This window comes from Panulirus ornatus, chromosome 66, assembly GCF_036320965.1.
Source record: "Panulirus ornatus isolate Po-2019 chromosome 66, ASM3632096v1, whole genome shotgun sequence".
NCBI lineage: Eukaryota > Metazoa > Arthropoda > Malacostraca > Decapoda > Palinuridae > Panulirus > Panulirus ornatus.
Window position 1 is genome coordinate 615,651 of NC_092289.1, and position 20,766 is coordinate 636,416.

The window sequence follows — 20,766 nt, forward strand, 5'->3', positions numbered from 1 at the left end:
TCCAATTTTAGATTGTCTTTGAAGCATGAAAGCTGAAATATTTACACGTATTTCTTGACTTTTACTATGGAAGGGACCTGTTACTACACGTCACTGTAGTCTTGCTGTACTATGTGTTCTCACTTGGTAAGGGTTCGTTATCTTTACCCGAGTCATGATGTCATTCGCTGCCGGTAGTACTGGTGATGGTGGACACGGGTAGTACTGGTGATGGTGGACACGGGCAGTACTGGTGATGGTGGACACGGGCAGTACTGGTGATGGTGGACACGGGTAGTACTGGTGATGGTGGACACGGGCAGTAGCTTATCATATGGGCGGGCAAGTAGCTCATCACGACCAGGCAGTACAACAGTTCCTTTCCGTATGTTATCTGGGCGACCATGTGGACTGGTAACGGCTGCTACTTCATTCTAGATTTTGGTATAAACAGAATAAATGTCGGTAACAGTGAGAAGTGGTCAGAAAGTAGGTCCAAGAAACACGTCGACTGAGATCAGATGTTTACCCCGAAGTACATCCTAAGGTAAACAGAAGCGAATAGGGTTTATGCAAATGTGGCTAACGTTAGGCGTCATGGTCACCCCCCCCCCCCCAGGCTGACACCATATGGGTGACATGAATCATAGTTGTTTGTAGAGACGGTTTAGCGCGCGCGCGTGTGTATGTGTGTGTGTGTGTGGTAGAGCGCAGCAGGGGGGGGGGGGGGGGTGGAGCCAGAGGTTACCTACACCACCGTACTTACCATAACACAGAGTACACCGTGGTTGGATGGCGGGAGACGCCATGTTGAAGCTGTAAGTTCAGGGCTTTGATAAAGGAGTTTGTGTGGGGGTGAAGGACGGGTTATTACCGTCAGTCGTGACAGAGATGTGGGCTACAGAGCTGTGAGGCGGAGGACTGGTGCAATGACGTGACACGCAGCACGAGAATGGATCACAAAGAAAAAGGTTTCCTCCGTGTCCAGGATGCATGTCTGTCAAATATGACATAAATATTGACACTGGTCGTAACTTGAAATTTGTTCAGGTGTTAACAATTTGAAGTAATATTCACCTACTGCTCCAGGATGGAACATTAGCAAATTACTAAAGATCTAAAACAGGAAATCTGAAATTCGTAAATTTGACTGAAAGTTTTCTAAATTCGTTCTTTTTTGTACTTTCTTTAGAAAAGAACATTTCCCATAAGTAGTGTCTCATTCTACATATCTTCCTTTTTTTTCTTTTTCTTCTTTCTCATTAGCTTCCGTGGTCGTGCCCTCCTGCCTCAGTGTGGGAGAACACGGAACTTCGTGGCAGAACATTGCCGGAAGGGATGGACTCTACTTGGGTCGGCAACCCCTCCAAACTGGCAAGACGAGCGTCGTGCCGAGATCGCCATTAATTCAGGGAGTTTCCACATCACTGGCTCACTCTCACACTGCCGGGGAACATGGTGGACATTCTGAACGTTGCAGGATCCACCCAATATGGCGCTAAATCACTCAGGACTCAATATTTGTAGAAAAATCGTTTTGGATTATTTCTTGTTATTCATAAATGCTTCCTTCACTGAATACCACGTCGCATATGATCTGTGTTGCTGCCGAAGCAATAGAGTATACTAGCTAGGATATACTCCACTGCGATGGAAGCAGTGGAGATGTGTTGGTAAAAACCCCACTGGGTTAACTGACCCCACCAAGAAAATCTGTCTCCCGCACTTCCTACTGCCCGTGACTTGTACTTCTCCCTGAGAGATTACGTCTATTTCCGTCATGTCCCTGAGAGATTACGTCTATTTCCGTCATGTCCCTGAGAAACTACGTCTATTTCCGTCATGTCCCTGAGAGATTACGTCTATTTCCGTCATGTCCCTGAGATATTACGTCTATTTCCGTCATCTCCCTGAGAGATTACGTCTATTTCCGTCATCTCCCTGACAAATTACATCCATCTCCGTCATCTTCTCTTGTAATACTTGAGAAATTGTTAATGGAAATATATCGTTGATGAGAGTAAGTCATTGTACAACGAGGGACGCAGATCACCACAGTTGGTTGGTGTCCAACACACAGAAACCGAGTCTTTCTTGGACAGTGTATCTTCAGTCAGAACACCAGCACACACCCCAGCCAGAACACCAGCACACACCCCAGCCAGAACACTAGCACACACCTCAACCAGGAGAACACGAGCACACACCCCAGCCAGGTGAACACTAGCACACACCCCAGCCAGGTGAACACTAGCACACACCCCAGCCAGGTGAACACTAGCACACACCCCAGCCAGGTGAACACTAGCACACACCCCAGCCAGGTGAACACTAGCACACACCCCAGCCAGGTGAACACTAGCACACCCTCCTCGTCGGGTGCACGTGGATGACCACATCACTGTCATTCTGGTAAGTGCGGCGGTAAGTGAGCAATAAATCCCTGGGTAATGATGGAGACTTAAGATGAGTAAATGTGACGACCCTAGAGAGGGTCTCCCACACGATGGGTAAGACAGGAGGTGAATCAGTTGATGTACCAGATGCCTTTTGCGATGTTTAGAGGATTATTTCTTCCTTAGGCTGTATATTTATATCATCTTTATGGCGCTACAGATGATGGTGAGGATATAATTCTGATTCAGTATAAGATCAGGAAATGTAAAACCTTACCCATGTATACTTGTCTATCCTTTTTGATGTTATATTTTATCGTTTTATTCTTCTGTCATCGGTAAACACGTTCAGATGACAGAGAAGCTGACATAGTACTGAAGGAACACTGCTGTATAGGGAATACTTGTGGCAAAATTCCTGTATGAAAAGAAGTAACAATTCGTGGGATATCGAGCGATCGTCCTCCTCAGTGCCTAACACGTGTATCGTGAATACAAAATGATTAGAATGTTAAGTTCCTGGGAGAGTACACTGACACCTCTCGCTCGACCCACCGACGATAAAAACGAAGATTGACATAGTGGTGGGTGCAGCAGAGTGCCTGGTGGTAGCTCAGAGAGCGTTGTCCTGCCTTAATGTTGCACAGGTCCGTTACCTCCTCACCGCACTGGCAACATATGGCGCTGCTTCTGTCATCTGTTGCTCAAGTCAGCCGTGTGCTGTGCTCCTCTTATAGTTGACCACGATACTCTACACTGCCTAGCTTCTTCACCTCATCCGAAAAATTATATTTGTACTTAATCTGTTTCCTGGAAAACTCTGGTCATTTGTGTGAAAAAGTGTTTGCTCATTGTGTGTCCTCTGGTTCATGAATAGAACTGATCCATGATAAGATGCTTATAAGCGACCATCTGCTCTTTCTTGGCGTGTAATGTGTCGATCAGAATAAACATCCGCTTTATGACTACGTCACATTATTAGTGTGATGTTCCCCTAGTGGTCGACTTGACTGTGGTTCAGGTGAGAGTACTGAGATATTTCTCCTCGTTCGAACATCCAGGTAATGACCCCAGTTTTCTGAACTAACACTCGCTTGAGCCGATACAGACGAAGTCTGAGGCAGTTCTATGACAAGCCTGTCTTTACTGCTGCTGTTCATGGACTGATGTCATAGCCTCTGGTTACGGAATGACTCAAGAAGGTTTAAGAACCTGTCAGTCTGTTGTCGCCGCTTTGCCGTGGGCGTCTTCAGAGTCGCTGGACCAGGTTCAACATTCTTACCAAATTACCTGGTCGGCGGAGAACTATTTTTTTGGTGGTCTGGGCATTTGGTGAATAGGGAAGACGAAAGAGTTAACTTGTGTTGACTTGACCAATATCTAGACACATTCTGCAACCGCCAGTCATCATTTGATTGTATCATATACATTAGTTTCGTGTCATCTTTATGTACGTACTGTATATCATAGATTGTATCGTTTTTCGGAGAGATTTATGTATGTAACCCTCTAATAACATGTATAAACTTTTTACTAGTGAAGTTCATATATTATTGTCTGTACAATATTGATTGTGTTTAGGCGAAACATACAGCCATGGTGATGTGGTGTGAGTGATCTACACAGGCTGTGAAAACATGCCAGTTCTCACGTTAGTGCAATCACCAGCGTGGTGTGCCCGTCAGTGTGGCGACGTCACCGACTGTATAAAAAGTTAGTTATCTAGATCTGACGACATTATTCATCCTCGAATGATCTTTGATGGAGTTATTAGTTTTTTGACAAGCAAAGGTTGCAAAGATTTTGATATTGAACGACAGTTTTCCAAAATGAATAGATTTTTGACATGATCCAATCTCAGGTAATCCAACAGAGATTACATAAGTTACTTTGAAAGTAACTGTAATATTAAGTGCAGCAGCCTGTGTATCATGCACCTGCTGTGAGAGAGTTCCGTCGCCAGTGTCCACATGGAATGTTCTCTAACGGATCATCGTGTCTGGTATACCCCCGCTGACGTAGCTCGAATGAATACATCCTCTCATGTGATGCCAGTGATGTGTTCTCGTTCTTCCTTCCTCAACAAACCTGAACATATGAATCACTAACATAATGATGTGATAGTCAAGTATACCAGACTTAGTATATTACAAACTCTGAAAGTGAACATGACTTTCTTCCACTAGTATACTTATGCTGTGCCTCATGATACTATGACTGACCACAAATGGTATATTGAGTCTGCCTCAGAATTTGCACGGTGAAAAGCCTAGTTTTTATGTTTGTGGGGATGAAGTCAGGCTATAGAAGGATTTAGAATAATATAGAATATTGAAGTGTATAGCCTCAGGAAAGATTGATGGGATGTGGTTTTCTAGTAATGATGCAGCATTGTTAGGAGACTGGGAACTATGTAAGCAGTGATGAGGCTGTGCAAGAATGCGACAGCATACTAGGTCTTCGTCTGGATGCATTAGAAAGCAGGACGCTGCATTTAGTGACTGAAGGCTCAGTACTGTTAACTGTAGTTTAACTATTGAATCCTGGAGGAATTCAACATTACTAAGGTTCTGATAACAGGATAAGATCCTGCTGTTAATGAATTATAAAGGGAAACAAACTGTCCAGGAGATATAGGATGTAGTGCAGCCTGGTTACTGGATTGCTTTAGATGTATTGATGGTTGCTGGCGGTCGAGCTTGGAATACCTTTACTTGGTGTTGACCAGAGGAACTGGTTTTAGGAGCCTGAGAAAATAGGAAAGGTTTGTTAAAGGATTCATGCGAGTTCTGATGGAAGGGACAAGTTTTAGGAATTGTAGAAAATTACAGTTTTTCGTAAGGTTTTTGAGGGTGAGAAATTCAAAAGAACGTTAAAGAAACTGAAAGAGATCCTGAAGGGAGAAAGATCCTCGTGCTCAGCTAAGGTGGTCCATTGTGTGTCGATCAAACGTCTGTCTTGAGACGAGGATTGAGAAATGTTTTAAAGTCAATAAAGACAACTGCACGATGAAAATGAAGACATAAGATTTTATTCATAGACTCTCTCTCTCTCTCTCTCTCTCTCTCTCTCTCTCTCTCTCTCTCTCTCTCTCTCTCTCTCTCTCTCTCTATCTATCTATCTATCTATCTATCTATATCTACCTATCTATCTATCTATTTATCTATCTATCTATCTATCTATCTATCTATCTATCTATCTATCTATATATATATATATATATATATATATATATATATATATATATATATATATATATATGCAGTCTGATCTTGCTTAGTAGGAACGCCTGAGCAAGGAACATAACTCCGATAATGAACTTGAGGTCTCCGTCAGCAGCAGATGTGAGCACAGTTCTGCTCCGTTACTGCCCGCTGACTACTGGCTAATGTCCACGTCGGGACCGCCTACGTCAGGTTGTGGTTGTGGCCGCCGTTGCCCAGTGGTTGTGTGTGGTATACCGAGTGTTCTTAGTGGTGCAGCAGGTCGCCTCTGACTCGTATTGATGGGTTTTGTGGCCACTTGTGCGAGGCAAGTCTAAGTGGTATGTTCTGGTGTCTGGTTAAAGGTTTCTATTTTGCATCAATATAATTGTTTGCTTATTATCTCGTGATGGATCTAAATGACATATTCTTAGTCGTTATTCTAAGTCAGTACGAAACTGATTGATAAGTGAATTGTTTTGCACCTTAAGAATCTACAGGTACTATAAATCTCTCTCTCTCTCTCTCTCTCTCTCTCTCTCTCTCTCTCTCTCTCTCTCTCTCTCTCTCTCTCTCTCTCTCTGTAGGGGTCAGTAACCCAGTGTTTGTACAGTAAAGTATACATTTTTCTCCTTGCCACACAACCCGAGGTCAGCGCCATCCAAGCTTACGTCATTTTCAGAGTTGTTGATGTGTCTGTTGTTGTCAAGGTCTAATGAAAAACGTAGCATCATTCTCCCGCAAGTCAGCAGAGTCAGGCTGATCAAATCCAACTCCTAGATATTTATGGTATTAGATTCTGTCAGTCTCTTACCTTTAGACTCTATCCTGAAGGTATACTCCTCTATTTAGCTTATCTGAACGTACCTAAGATATATCCTTATTTGCTATTAGTAGATCACAGGTTTAAGTCCCAGAATCTATTACCTTTCCTCATTTCTTCTATTTTTGAGGTTCCTCCTCACCGCACCCCAAAGAGCCCTCTAACACACCCTTCCCGAAGTCTGCCTCTCTGGCCAAAATCTGGAAAGATATTCATGACTTTATCACCTGCTACTTGGACGCTGGCCATGTCTGAGTGTCACTGGAGGAAGTTTGTTGACGCTCAAGACATTTCACTCTTTATTCTTGTCTTCCCTTCACTCTTACCTTGATCACCACACTTCCAAGAACTCTCCAAGACACACCTCTCAAAGCCTTGCACTGATACTCGTTCCTTTAGAACATAACGGAGGACACTCAGTATTATCGCGTCACCTGGCCTAGCCTGATACCTATCATCATCACTGTCTAACGTAACCTTGTGTCTATTGTGTGTTAAGGAGAATCTTACAATCGGATCAAAAGCCGGATTGCAACGCGTACCATGCTTGATTGCGCTCAAGATCATTTTTTCATATGCCGCAAGTTTGTTTCATATGTCGCAAGTTTATTACCATATCGTGAGATTTCCTCAGTGGTGCTAATACTGCCTGACAGATTCATGTGTAGTGTGAGTTATGAGGATGTAGTGGCTGTCACACGCGGGAGGTGAGGGTAAGCAGTATCAGTACTGTGCTGTCTTGTGGTATACATACATGACTGTGACAGCTGTGTTGTGGGAAACTAAGACTTGCGTTTCAACGTAAATTCTTAAAATCAAACCTATTAGTAAGAAATAACTATGCTAGAGCAATGAAGTAGATACAACTTTTTATCTTGTAATGAATCGTGAGAGAGAGAGAGAGAGAGAGAGAGAGAGAGAGAGAGAGAGAGAGAGAGAGAGAGAGAGAGAGAGAGAGAGTCGGATGTTGTACTTTGTGCAGATCTGTATTGAGAATTATAACATATATGTTTTTGCTATGTGTAGCGACATGATGATGACTGTAACCATTGTTTAGCTTCTCATTTCTTATTTATTTACCAAGTTTCTGTCATCTTGAAACCCCGCGTGAACGGTTTTTTTGATCGCCTGTTTCAGCACATATAACGTGTGTTCTTGTTGTATCGTTACAACATTTTGTTTTATACAGACTTCTCCACATGTACTTATCGCTCTGTGCTCGATGAAATATTAGAACTAGCCTAGATATAAGCTCAGGTAAGCAGAAATTCATTAACCTAAGTTACTCCTGTAAGTCTTACGTTTTCTCTGAAACTTTAACGCGGATAAGAAACATCTGTGGCAAGTCATAGAAAACGGAAAGTGTATGTTTTCGCAATACATCTGGCAAAAATCATAAAACTTCATTATTTCTGTATCATTACTATTAGTGACACAAACTATCCTAATTACTGGTTAAAATTAACATGAAAAGATCATTTCTCCAGTACAGTGTGCATACACATAATGGAGAACTTGAAAGTGAAAACAGACCATCAGACTCAGTCTGTTTCACAACAATTGTCTTCCCGTTCAACAAACATCTTGTTGTTGTTGTTGTTGTTGGTGGTGGTGGTGGGGGTCAAGTGCTCAGGGTTTTGAGCTGGGTACAGGTAGGGTGAGCTCGTCTCACACAGGAGAGCGTTACGGTCTGAATACTGAATACTGTAGGTGACATCCGGCCTGAGAGGTCGGGTAGAAGACTTGGAGTGAGCGAGGCGAGCTGGTGTAGGTTGTCTGTTCTTGATGATATCTACGATAAGACACAATGATTATACTGCGTGTAAATGTTAACCTGGTGACAGAATGTGTCATTTGTAATTAAAGTAAACCGACATATAAAAACTGAACACTTGAACAATCCACCCAAATAGATTAAAAGTGGAGTAATGATAATTTAGCTGTTCTATAATTCAATAATTATGTTATGAAAATGGACCAAGATGATAATGATATGTAAACATTCAGTGTAAGTCCAGATGTTTCCCATCATGTGGTGTTTACGTTTTAAGAACATCCCAGTACTGAGGCTGGTCGCCAACTGACCTTTGCTAGGTATGTGTACTGTCATGAAGGTGTGTGCGAGTGTAACGGTTTAATAAATGAACTAAAGTCAGAAATTAAATACATGCAGAGAAAATACAAACATTGCTATACAGAGGGAATACAACAGAGAATGTTTGTCAGTCATTATAGAAATACAGATGTGGAAGTCAACAGAGGTCATTGCTAATCGGAATGTTTGGGTTGAGGTTGTTTATGTGGTGGTCTGTACCACCTCCTGAACTGCAGTTCAGGGACGCAGGTTACTAGTCATTATGAGGTGATGGTACGAGACTGTTGCTTGTGACTACTATTTGTGTATTTAAGGGAAGAAAGTTTTACACTCGTGTTTCCCTACTTTTAACTATGAATTTACATGCCATGTATTCATATATATATATATATATATATATATATATATATATATATATATATATATATATATATATATACACACACACACACTATTTTGATGTTAAGGGGAGAGAGTTTCCATGGTGTGTCTCATCCCTTAACCTTACATATTTGTATTATCTCTTTATTCTCACGTATAGATGCTTACACACACACACCCTAGCCTAAGCCAGGTACCCATTTATCGACAAGCTCTGAAGGAAGGATGAACACCTGGGTTAACTGTGGGCTGATTGCCAAATACAGGATTCGACCTTATGCGGGAGCTACACTGGGATAGCCCGCCTACATGATGTCACGTCCGTTTAAAAGTCGGACCATTGATTGATACTATAATCCAGAGGATGAAGAATTATCCTGTAAAAGATGAATGTTTCCTTGTACTGAAATCTAACAGTTTCTACTGCTTGTTGACCAGTCTATGACTTTTGTGTTTCGTTATTTATATTTTTTCATAACTTGCTCCCTACCGTAGGTGAGGCAGCTACACATTCATTGTACCAGATGATTGTTAATGTCCAGTGCCTTGAACTTTGAGATTATCTGTCCATGTTATCTGTCTCGTGATATATAACCCTATATACAATGATAAAGATCTTGGTATTTACAATACATAATGGCTATGGTACAAATTTCATTAGTGAGCTGCACCTGACACTTTCATAATGGAAACCACATATCCTTCATCTCATGTTTCAGTTCCAAATGCAGTCCACTTAGTGGAAGAGCCAGCTCCACATTCAGACTAATTGATAACATCACATACCTAATGCCTCGTGACATCTAACTCTACATAGCATTTACTTCATACTAGCTACACGTATGTATGTTATTGCCGTCCTCCAGCAGATAATCTCGTCCTTCAGCAATATACCTCGTCATGGACACTCATATCCTGTAATATCTGGCTTTCTTAAGTGCTCCCATGACTGTGGCAGGAGTCACATCTACATGCCACTAACTGTCTCCTGGCTGAGACTTCAGACATTCAGGTCATGGTGGCCGCAAGCATTTACTTGTTTACCATCACATCTTGACTGCTTCCACATAGCGAACCTCGTTATCTCCATCACAGTTATACTATCCACTTTATGACATTGTCACTTTCTTGACAGTTTCACGTATATGAACTGCAAGACAACTGCATCTACCATCTACTCCTTGACCACTTGCGCTGATCCCTCCCCTGCATGACACATGCACACACACTCGTCACCAACAGTTACACTTACCATCCACAGTGACGTCCACGGGACGAGGGTGAGTGTCTCCTCACAGTCCTTGTTGTCCCATCATCCCTCTGTCGGTTATAACGTGACCGGAACCAACTAGTTAACGTTCCTCCAGTCAGGTAGCCAAACTGTCCCTTATGCCCAGGTTCAGTAGTCGCTCATTTTGTTTGCGATATAAGATCTTTTTGGTGGAGTTGGAGAATATTCTATTTTGGCTTCTATTGAGTATGTTTTTAAAGAAGAAATCTCGCCTCGAAATGGCTGGGATGGGAGAGTTTTGCCATTTAGGAGGAATATTATGTTCCAACTCTGCCTTAATAACACGATTTCTCTCTCATAAAGTTTTCAATTTAAGAATAATTGATGTTAGTACAAGAAACGTATATCACTTTTATGTATAACAAATTCTTGGTCGTTATGATATAAAAAATAGAACTGATATTCTCGTATCGACCGTCCGTGAACGACCAGGCAAACAAAAGGCGTCCATGAAGCAAGACGTTAGTATGACTTTACTGTTCAGTCATGGGCCAGCCCGAGGTGCACAGGAAGTGCGTCCCAGCATAAACCCTCCGCCAACTCCCACTTCCAGATGCTATGTTTTTTTTCGTATATTGTCATCTCTCATCGCAAGTATGTCTGAAGGGAGAGAAGAAATGGTCATAGTGAAATAATCGACGGGGGAATTACCAATGGTTTGTTATAGTTCAAATGGTCAAGGACGCGAAACAGAAGGTAAACGGGTAATGTGGACACCGTGAGACGGAGCAAAGGAACCACCCACCCCCTCACCTCACTGGTGGTGTACATGCCTTTGTTCGTTATGTTACAGTGTTCGCTGCAGCTACAACCACACCCGACCATTGTGTCTGTGACTATGAGAGCAAGAACATAGGACTGTGCTTCGCTCCGTGGTTTTATTTTAGAGTGACTTGAATTAGTGTAATAATTTGTGTGGAGGTGTTTCCAACTCAGCGTATTGGGTAAGTGCATTGTTGCCATCTTGTCGAACTTGTGAAGGTGAAAATTGCTCCGGCGTGATATTAGCGTCATGGAATGGGGTGCTTGCCTCGTAGATGTCGCTTTCGGGTTATTTGGAAAACACGTGATCAAAAACAGTTTCAGTGAACGTGATCCATAAGCCGAGGTCATTTAATGCCATGATAAGGAGACTTTTGAGTAAAAGTGTCGTTGGCTGATTTCTCACTGACTTTTGGATGGTTCACTTATGACAGACATTATAGTAAATGCAATGGCATTTGATGACTAATTTATTCTGTGTTACGGTAAACACTTAGAACGTTTCTGTAGTATCCTGGGAGGCAGCATGTCGCTATAGGTGATGATGTTGTCATAAACGATGTTCACACACACACACACACACACACACACACACACACACACACACACACACACACACATCTTGTTTTTCCAAACTCGATTGTCGTTTCCCGCGTTAGCGAGGTAGCACCAGGAACAAACGAAGAAAGGCCACATCCGCTCACATCTATTCTCTAGCTGTCATGTGCAATGCACTGAAACCACAGCTCCCCATCCACAACCAGGCCCCACAGATATTTCCATGATTTACCCCGGACGCTTCACATGACCTGGTTCACTCCTTCCCTGTAAATACCGCCTAAACTCCTCTCTTTTCTCTTGCACTAGCGACTGTAATTCTTCATCCCATCACTCACTACCTTCTCCAATCTGCCCACCTCCCAATTTCGCCAGACACATGCATCTCTTGCACATGCCCCCACTGCTCCCCTGAATACCTCGCATTCCTCACCCACTCCCCTTGCTTCATTCACTATAACCGTTTGCCAGTTTACACTCAGTCTCTCCTGTTTTCCTTCACATGTCTCTTTTCCAAGCTCACTTACTCTCACCACTCTCATCTCCCCTATATTGTTTCCTCTTTTTCGAAAATCTTAACAAATCTTCACCCTCGCCTCCACATGATAGCGATCAAACAACCCACCAGTGCCCCTCTCAGTACATTTACATCCACGTCATTTTTGTACACGTCTGTCACTTGATATGTAATCCAATAATGCCCGCTGACCATCTCCTCTCGTCACATATGTATACTTGTTTATATCTCTCTTTGTAAACCAGGTATTCCCAATGACTAGTGCTTTTTCGGCACAACTCCACACGTTGTTCACCACTTCATTCATAACATTGAATGCCTAATGCATCCAAATTATGCCCTCCACAGCCACATTACTTACCTGTGCATTTAAATCACCCATTACTAAAACCAGCCTCTTGCAACAAAACTGCTGACACATTTTTTCAGGAACTACAAAAACATTTGCCTCTCATGATCTCTCTTCCCATGACCAGGTGGAAAAGCACTAATGATTACCCATCTCTCGCCATCCACTTTCAGTTTTTCCCATATCAATCTAGAATTTATTTCCTCAAGCTAACACACTCCCACAACTCCTGCTCCAGTAGTGCTACTCCTTCCTTAACTCTTGTCCTCTCACCAATCCATGAATTTACTCTCAAACATTTCCAGACCATTCTTCCCTTTTATCCTTGAACTTTGTTTCACTCGGAGCCAGAACATCCAGGATTCATTCCTCAAACATACTACTTATCTATCCTCTTTTCTCATCTTGGTTACATCCACACACATTCAGACATTCCAGCCTGAGCCTTCGAAGAGGATGAGCATTTCCTGCCTGGTTGCTTCTGTTCTTTCTTTTAGAACTTGAAATACAAGAAGGGGGGCTCAGCCCCCGATGCAGCCCCTTTAGTCGCCATTTCCAGCATTAGCGAGGTAGCGTTAAGAACAGAGGACTGAGCCTCTGAGGGAGTATCCTGTCTTGGCCCCCTTCTCTGTTCCTCTTTTGGAAAATTAAGATCGAGAGGGGAGGATTCCCAGCCCCACGCTCCCTCCCCTTTTAGTCGCCTTCTACGACACGCAGGGAATACGTGGGAAGTATTCTTTCTCCCCTATCCCCAGGGATGATATATATATATATATATATATATATATATATATATATATATATATATATATATATATATATATTTCTTTTTTCTTTTAAACTATTCGCCATTTCCCGCGTCAGCGAGATAGCGTTAAGAACAGAGGACTGGGCCTTTTTTGAAATATCCTCACCTGGCCCCCTCTGTTCCTTCTTTTGGAAAAAAAAAAAAAGGGTGTGTCATAGTCAGTTAACGAGAGAGATTAGTCTCTACCAAACGTCTTACCGCAGCTACTGTGGTCATGACGGTGTTGGAGCTGCAGGAGACCCTGGTGCGAGATCCTGAGGTTGCATGATATTTTTATGTATTTTTTTTTCATTTATTTATCATTGCCCCAAGACTTCTGTCTAAGAAAGGCTCTCAGTGTTACATAGGACCTCTTTCTAAGGGCACTGTACTACTTCCTGTAGCAGGGAAATGTGGACTTGTTTGAAATACGAAGTTCCGTGATGAGCTTGTACTCCCGATGACACAACCTCTTGAAAGTGACCCCTTACTAGCGGTGTAACCTCGACCAGGCGGACTTTGACAATACACACACACACACACACACACACACACACACACACACACACACATATATATATATATATATATATATATATATATATATATATATATATATATATATATATATGTATATATTTATGCGTGTGTGTGTGTGTGTGTGTGTGTGTGTGTGTGCTTTTAGACGTAAGGTTACTTGCTGACCCCAGCAGTGTGGTGAGGCAACAAGACTGGAGCAAGTGTGGGCAGACCCTGGACTATACCTCAGCCAAACACTTGGTAAATCCCGCTGACTCTGAGAGACAGTTAGGTCTCACATCTCCTGAGATTCACAGGACAGACGGACCCCAGTGTTTACAACGTCGACCACCTCACAGTGAATTGTGTCTCGAGTTGTTGAAGATCAAAACTGAAACATTCAGTCACCATTTTGAGGCGCTTACATCAGTGAAAACCTTATTAATGAAATTATAAGATTGGATCATATTAAAGGTAATAAGATTGTTGGAAAAACAGCATGATTCACGATGATTACTTAACGAGTTAGGTGGCTAGAAACGTGAGTGTTAAGATGGTCGTACAGACGTGAAATGTGATTTCGTGTTATTATGATGTGATCCATAAGATGATCAGGATAATTGAATCTCTTTTTGATAAATGTATTTTACCTGCCAAAGTCTATCCACTGAAGAGCCACAACACTGACGTGTATTTTAGTCTTCAAACTAATGATCAACTTCTACTATGATAACACAAGAAGAGCCTCAGTCTGCCTGTTTTGTAAATATACAGAATCAGTTTAAGCATCACTAAGAAAAGTTTTATTGCGTTTAGAGGTGTGGGAGTTAGTGTATCTTGTAAACCGATTCAAAAGTTGTTCTTGGCCGGAATAAAGTTGGAGTCTTCATGGCAATACGTAACATTATTGTGTGCTGCTTACTTTGTCCGAAGACGCTGTACTGTACAACAACGGATCTGGACTGGTGTCACGTGTGTTTCAGGTTGAGCGCAAGCTCTAAGTTGTAACCAAAGTTATAGGTAAGGTAACTCCTCCTCCTCCGACGAAATCTAAATCTAAATTCTGTACATGACGGCTGTTCGTTAGCTCACTTTAGTGGAGAGGTTGACCCATCTGGGTCACATGATTACTGACGCTGAGGAACATAATGACAAGCACTTGGGAAAGTTTAATGCCATGGTTGACACCACATTAGGAAAGTCACTGTCTTGTGTGTGTGTGTGTGTGTGTGTATGTGTTTTATATTGAACTAGAATTTTGAAATTTTCTGGCTTCCTGGCCAGGCTCTGGAACAACATCTGTGTACAGTGAGGAACTAACTTAGTAGCAGGTTTTTTCGCCTCTTGTGGGTCTCTATATGTGCGAGTTTCTTCCTGACATCCTGGTTGTGTTGTGCACATCCTGGTCGTGTGTTGTGAACATCCTGGGTGTGTGTTGTGCACATCCTGGGTGTTCCAAGTGTTGCACTTCATGAACACAAACGTTAAGTCAGACTTGGTCAGCAGCAGATGAGTCGCTGTGTTGCCACTCCCGACGTACGAGGTAACACAGGAGAAGGCGGGTCTTCCCCAGACACGTGCCTCTGTTTATGTGATTGATAACAGCTGTTGTAGCTGTTGTTGCCTGCTCCTGATCCACTCACAACAATTAGTAAATTATGACGTAAAGTTATCTATATTGTTATTATTTTTATCATTTTATTAATGAGATCATTATGATGAAAGACTTATGGAAATGAGCACTTGAATTTAACATACAAATTATGTTTGCCGTACATAAATAAGTTCAATAATTCCAAAAATGGTTGTAGGTGGCGTATTACAATATCAACTGAGGAATTTTGAAAAAAGGAAAGTGATTCTCACACTTGATATGTGAACTCAAGATTAACACAGCTACATGTACCTGGCAGCATTAATATAAGTACATCTGGCTACAGTAACATAGCTACACCTGGCTGCGTTAACATAGGCACATCTGACTGCATCACTCAGCCTTGTTGATGGCTTCATGATGCTTCATTTCCTTCTCCACTCTGATAACAACCTTCCCGTCCTGCCGACCTCCCTCACGGTATACAACTGTCTAGATCCAGCTTGCTGAAGTCAGCGACCCGAGTCTGTAACGAAATCTCCTGCGTCAGGAACAGGAGAGGGAGGGGGGGGGGGGGGGATCCTGCGTCAGGAACAGGAGGTTGGGGGGGGGGGATCCTGCGTCAGGAACAGGAGGGGGGGGCGGGGGGTCTCCTGTTGAAATAATGGAGTGTGTCTCGTCGAGGAACTTCTCTCACTAAAGGAGTCCATCATTTCCCTGCTACTGGAAGTAGCGCAACCTTGAAGCTACAGGAGTACATTAGAGATAAGTGTCTTACGGTTATATGGCGACAATAATGATAATGATAGTAATAATGATGATACTGATAATAATGATACTGATAATAATGATAATGATGATAATGATAATAGTAATAATGAATAATACTTTCATTTGCCTCTATGATCATCCTTGAGTTAATACCGAGGCTTGCCTGAGTCCTGCTTCTTATGTGCGGTTCTTGGGGCAAGAATAGTTAAGTGGAGTTATCTTGGCATTTAGTCTGTCTAAGCTGAAGGTGTCTATTCGTTTTAGGCATAAGAAACTGTATCTGATTTCTTGTGTCAACGATTGTGACGAGTACAGTTTTGTTGTGCATCTGTAATGTTCTAGAACAAGACCATCACATCATGACGGATTTCTCTGTCTCGTTGGAACTTACTGGAAACGAGTTAACAACCCACCAGACCTCCTGCTGAGTCGTTGCACTGGCCAACTGTCAAACTGGTGACGACTGCTTATCCTTGTTTACAGTTTTTTCTGTGTTTTCCGTGAGGATCCTTACATACCAACCCCGCCCTCAACCAGTCACACTCCGCACACTCAGGCACACGGTGAGGCTGGCACACAAATCATGTGTTGTGATAAATCAAGGTGGGTTTGCTTGCCTTGTGGAAAATGGAGGTACGACCTTTTTCCCAACTCCTTCAAAATGTTCTCTCATCAACTGCTTTAACGACAACAAATGGTATACCATTATACCACTCACTAATTTTATTGCTACCACTATGAGTCTTCTCTGTATCACACGTGGGAACTACTGTGCAGGAGGGTGGGAGTTGATTAATTACTGGTACTTCCTGTTTCACGTCGGAGTCCAGCCGGTACTGGCCTCACCCACAAGCTCAGGTTTTGTAACATTCTCTTTGGCAAACCTCACAAACAAAAACACTTCAAATTCACGAGTCATTCAGTACACACTTTCGATTTTACACTTGACAGAAAAAAAGTATGATTTATTTTTTGTTTTACCTGACATCCTCATTACGTCGCTCCTGACATAAAGATGACAGCTTCGGCCTCTCCTGGTGATGCACTGTACCACCATTGCCACCGCAGCAGTGGTCGGGAAGCGGGAGGAATCAACGCGTGATGCCCTATAGAGACTTAACGCATTTTTAGTGAGTCAAGGTCATGTGCCAGCAGCCTGTCTCCCCCGCTGCTGCTGCTGTCCTAGGCTGGGGTTCTGTATCCTAATGCTTCTGATAACTTATGGTGAACGTTTTAAGGCCATCAACTCAGCTTTTTTCTCAGTTCTTTCCGCGTTCCAAAAACTGGTAAGGAAAGTTTGATTTAGACGGTAAATGAAGCAGAATACTAAGAAAGCTTCAGACCGGTGTTGTGCGCTGCCCAGGGATATCAAAGTGAGACACACACGTACGTAGGATAAACCCATCATACAACACTTGTATGTAGTGACTCCATGTGCGCTCCGATACATGCTACTAATATATCATATACAAAGGAATATGTTCATACTGCCAGTGATGTATACCATCTGTACAGTATATACTTTACAGTGGTTCGGGAACTGTCCTTTTGCATGTCGGTCTGCCAGGCACATCTCTGCCAGGCTACTTGATGCTACACTTCCCATTATTGTGTTGCGCAACCTGGCTGCTCTGGTACACCATGGACGACAGCCGTCCAATCCTTTCATTAAGGAGGTTCTGAGGTGTTCCTTGGTGTTTCTTATATTTCCAAGTAGCAGATTTAAGACAGTTAAGCCTCTGATGCATGAGTAATTTTCCTGAATATCTGCCGCAATATCCATAGTTTTCTTAAGGGAATTAGATTCGCACATTTTTCCTAATACGTCATTCGAGCAGAGAATTATCTTGACATATTTATATAGATCACCGGGGATTTACCATGTGGGATATGATGGTGATGCATCTTTTTCGTCTTCTTTCTGATGATCATAGTTTTAGATGTGTTAGTATTTCACGCAGGTTATTGTACCGCTGCCGGCAGTCTAAGATGTCCACATATTTTCCACTTGAATATGGTAGCGATCCGTAAATGGTGACGTTAACACATCCAATCAAGAAAAAACTAATGATGAGGTTCTCAACATCCAACCTGACGTCTTGCTTGTATACTGAACAGTAACTTTCTTCTGCACTCCATCGTCAGGTCAACAGACCTCAACACAACTAACCTTTCCACACACTTCTAACTAACCTTATAACGCACCTCCTCCTAATCATAATTGCTCACTCCTGTTCCCATTGTGTATTCTGTAAGTTACATAAAATACTCGTTTCTTCCGTAGTGGAAAAACTGAAGTCTTTCCTCACTGGAAATCATGTTAGTTGCCGCGGTCCTGTGGAAGAAGCTTGTATCTGTTTGCAAGTCTTCAGTGTCCTCATTGGACAAGATTGCCATACTTCTGGCTCCATCAGCAGGGAATGGTACGCAGCAGTGCTGTTTACTATCATTAACATCAAATATGAAAAAGAGGAACAGTAGGGAAGTGAACAACGCTTTTAACGTTCGAAGTCATAGAATCGAACAGACATTCGAAGGTTCACCGTCCTAACTTGCCAATTATAGGCCCTTAGTACGTATTTCAGATGTTATCATTCACTGGTCATTTTTCATATGTTATCGTTCAGTGGTCACATTTCAAATGGCCACATCTGAAGTGTTATCGTTCACCGTTCAAATCTTAAGTGTTATTCACTGGTCACATTTCAAGTATTATCACTCATTGGTTACATACATCTGGATGAAAGGTAAACAGTTAGCTTGTATATCCACCTTTTGTTGAGTCTGGCCATTATATAAATCTGGAGATCAAAATCATAACAATAATTACGACCTCAGGATTTCTTCTTAAGTTTGTGTTGTGATATTAGTGTTATTACTCATGATTATCAGTTCTGCTTTCTAATGACCGTGCTAAGTTAGCCTTGCGTTTCACGGTACTGTTGCTAAGGTAAAGATCACTTCTTGATGTATCACTTGTAGAAGACATGTGGAAAAACTTCGTAGGCAAGCAATGTTAGTGGAATACATTAACTTGTGTATTTATCTACCTGGGGCTGGTGGTGCATCATGATATACGTCAGTATCTGTTATTATATATGTGAAAGTGTAAGTTATTCTGTTAAATGAAGTGAAATACAGAAAAAATTCAAAATAAGCTACGAACGAAATAAGCCGAAAATGAGTGAAAAGCTCATTTGTGGCGAGAGCAAGCCGGCAACAACGATAACCGCGCGCCATATGGTTAACCCAGATATTGCCGCTGCAAACTCCACGACTCGTAAAGCTCCGATCTCTTAGTTCCTCGTCAGCCACACCGCCAGTCACTCACCCACCTCACGCCCTCAGACTACAGTCTCGGATATTCTCTTTAGAGTTCACTAAAGGACGTCTGAAAGACTGTGAATGTTGTTGTGTTGTTTGGGGTTGGGAGTCACGCGTCGCCCATGTGCGCTGTCACTACCAAGCTTCCACTGGATAGTGTTAGTGGGCGCCACCTGCAGCGGTTCCGTAGTCACCCGCCGCTTGTCACCCAGTGCTGACCCGTCTGGCCGCTACACTGGGCAATACCTGAGGTTTGTGAGACTTGCCCTCAGGTCGTCAGAGCTCATATTGTTGCCACGTGAAACACACGAGCATTGTGAGCAAAGGCAGGCGATGAAGCGTGACGGAGGAAGTACAGTGATCGTCCCAGGTAGTGTGTGTGTGGGCCACAGAAGCTGAACAAGTGCGCGTGTGTTGCATCACGAACACGCTTACTTGTCTTTGGAATACAAATCTATAGAACACGGAAGAGATACATGTGGTGATCAGTAACACTCGTTGTGAAGGCAACAGTAACCGTGCTATTTATGTGGTATACAGACCATCGCTAATGCAATTGTCCTTTAACGACTTAACCGCTTTATAGGCAACTGTCCACGTGAGATTAAACATCATGAAACAAACTACGAAATTAGGTGAGTGTTTTGACCATTATGTGTTGTATACTACACGAGGTAAGTGCACAGTACAGGTCTCGTTTCGTTATACGTATGACGAGCTTATCATTATGTTATATAGAGCATTGTCTGCCGCTGGTGCTTCCGGCGTGGCAGCCCCGCCCTCAGCCGCATGCGGAATGTCCACACACTTACCATACTCTCACTAACACAGTCATGTGTAAACAATCAGAAAATAATAGGAAATTCTTCTCGTGATTTTTCTGTTAATCACGAAGTTAATTTTTCTGCTTTTTTTTCGTTCATGAATCAGTCACACTTGCCATCATCAAAACTGTGTAATATGCCTGCCCTTGTGTGTGACTAGGCAGATGTATGCATGACAGATTGTTAGCCAAGGTTGTCTCCCTTCTACTGTCAAGTTCAGTTGACAACTTCACTCCAATGTCCACATATATATATATATATATATATATATATATATATATATATATATATATATATATATATTCTTTCTTTTTCTTTCGTACTATTCGCCATTTCCCACATTAGCGAGGTAGCGTTAAGAACAGAGGACTGGGCCTTTGAGGAAATATCCTCACCTGGCCCCCTTCTCTGTATATATATATATATATATATACACGCGCGCGTATTGTCATCGCCCATCCCCTGTAGGAAAGTTGTGAACATAATCGTACACTCCCACACAACCTTTAGACACATTATGTTAATCTAGGGTGCCATTTCTCAGAAGTTCTAAAGCTACAGTCAAGACCGAAAAATCTTACCAACTTTGCTTT

General features: G+C 42.4%; 1 protein-coding gene across 6 annotated transcripts in view; it reads left to right on the plus strand.

Annotated features, from left to right (window-relative positions):
* Positions 1 to 20,766, plus strand: part of LOC139746861 (uncharacterized) — a 526,669-nt gene that overhangs the window by 432,074 nt on the left and 73,829 nt on the right. The window lies entirely within an intron of this gene.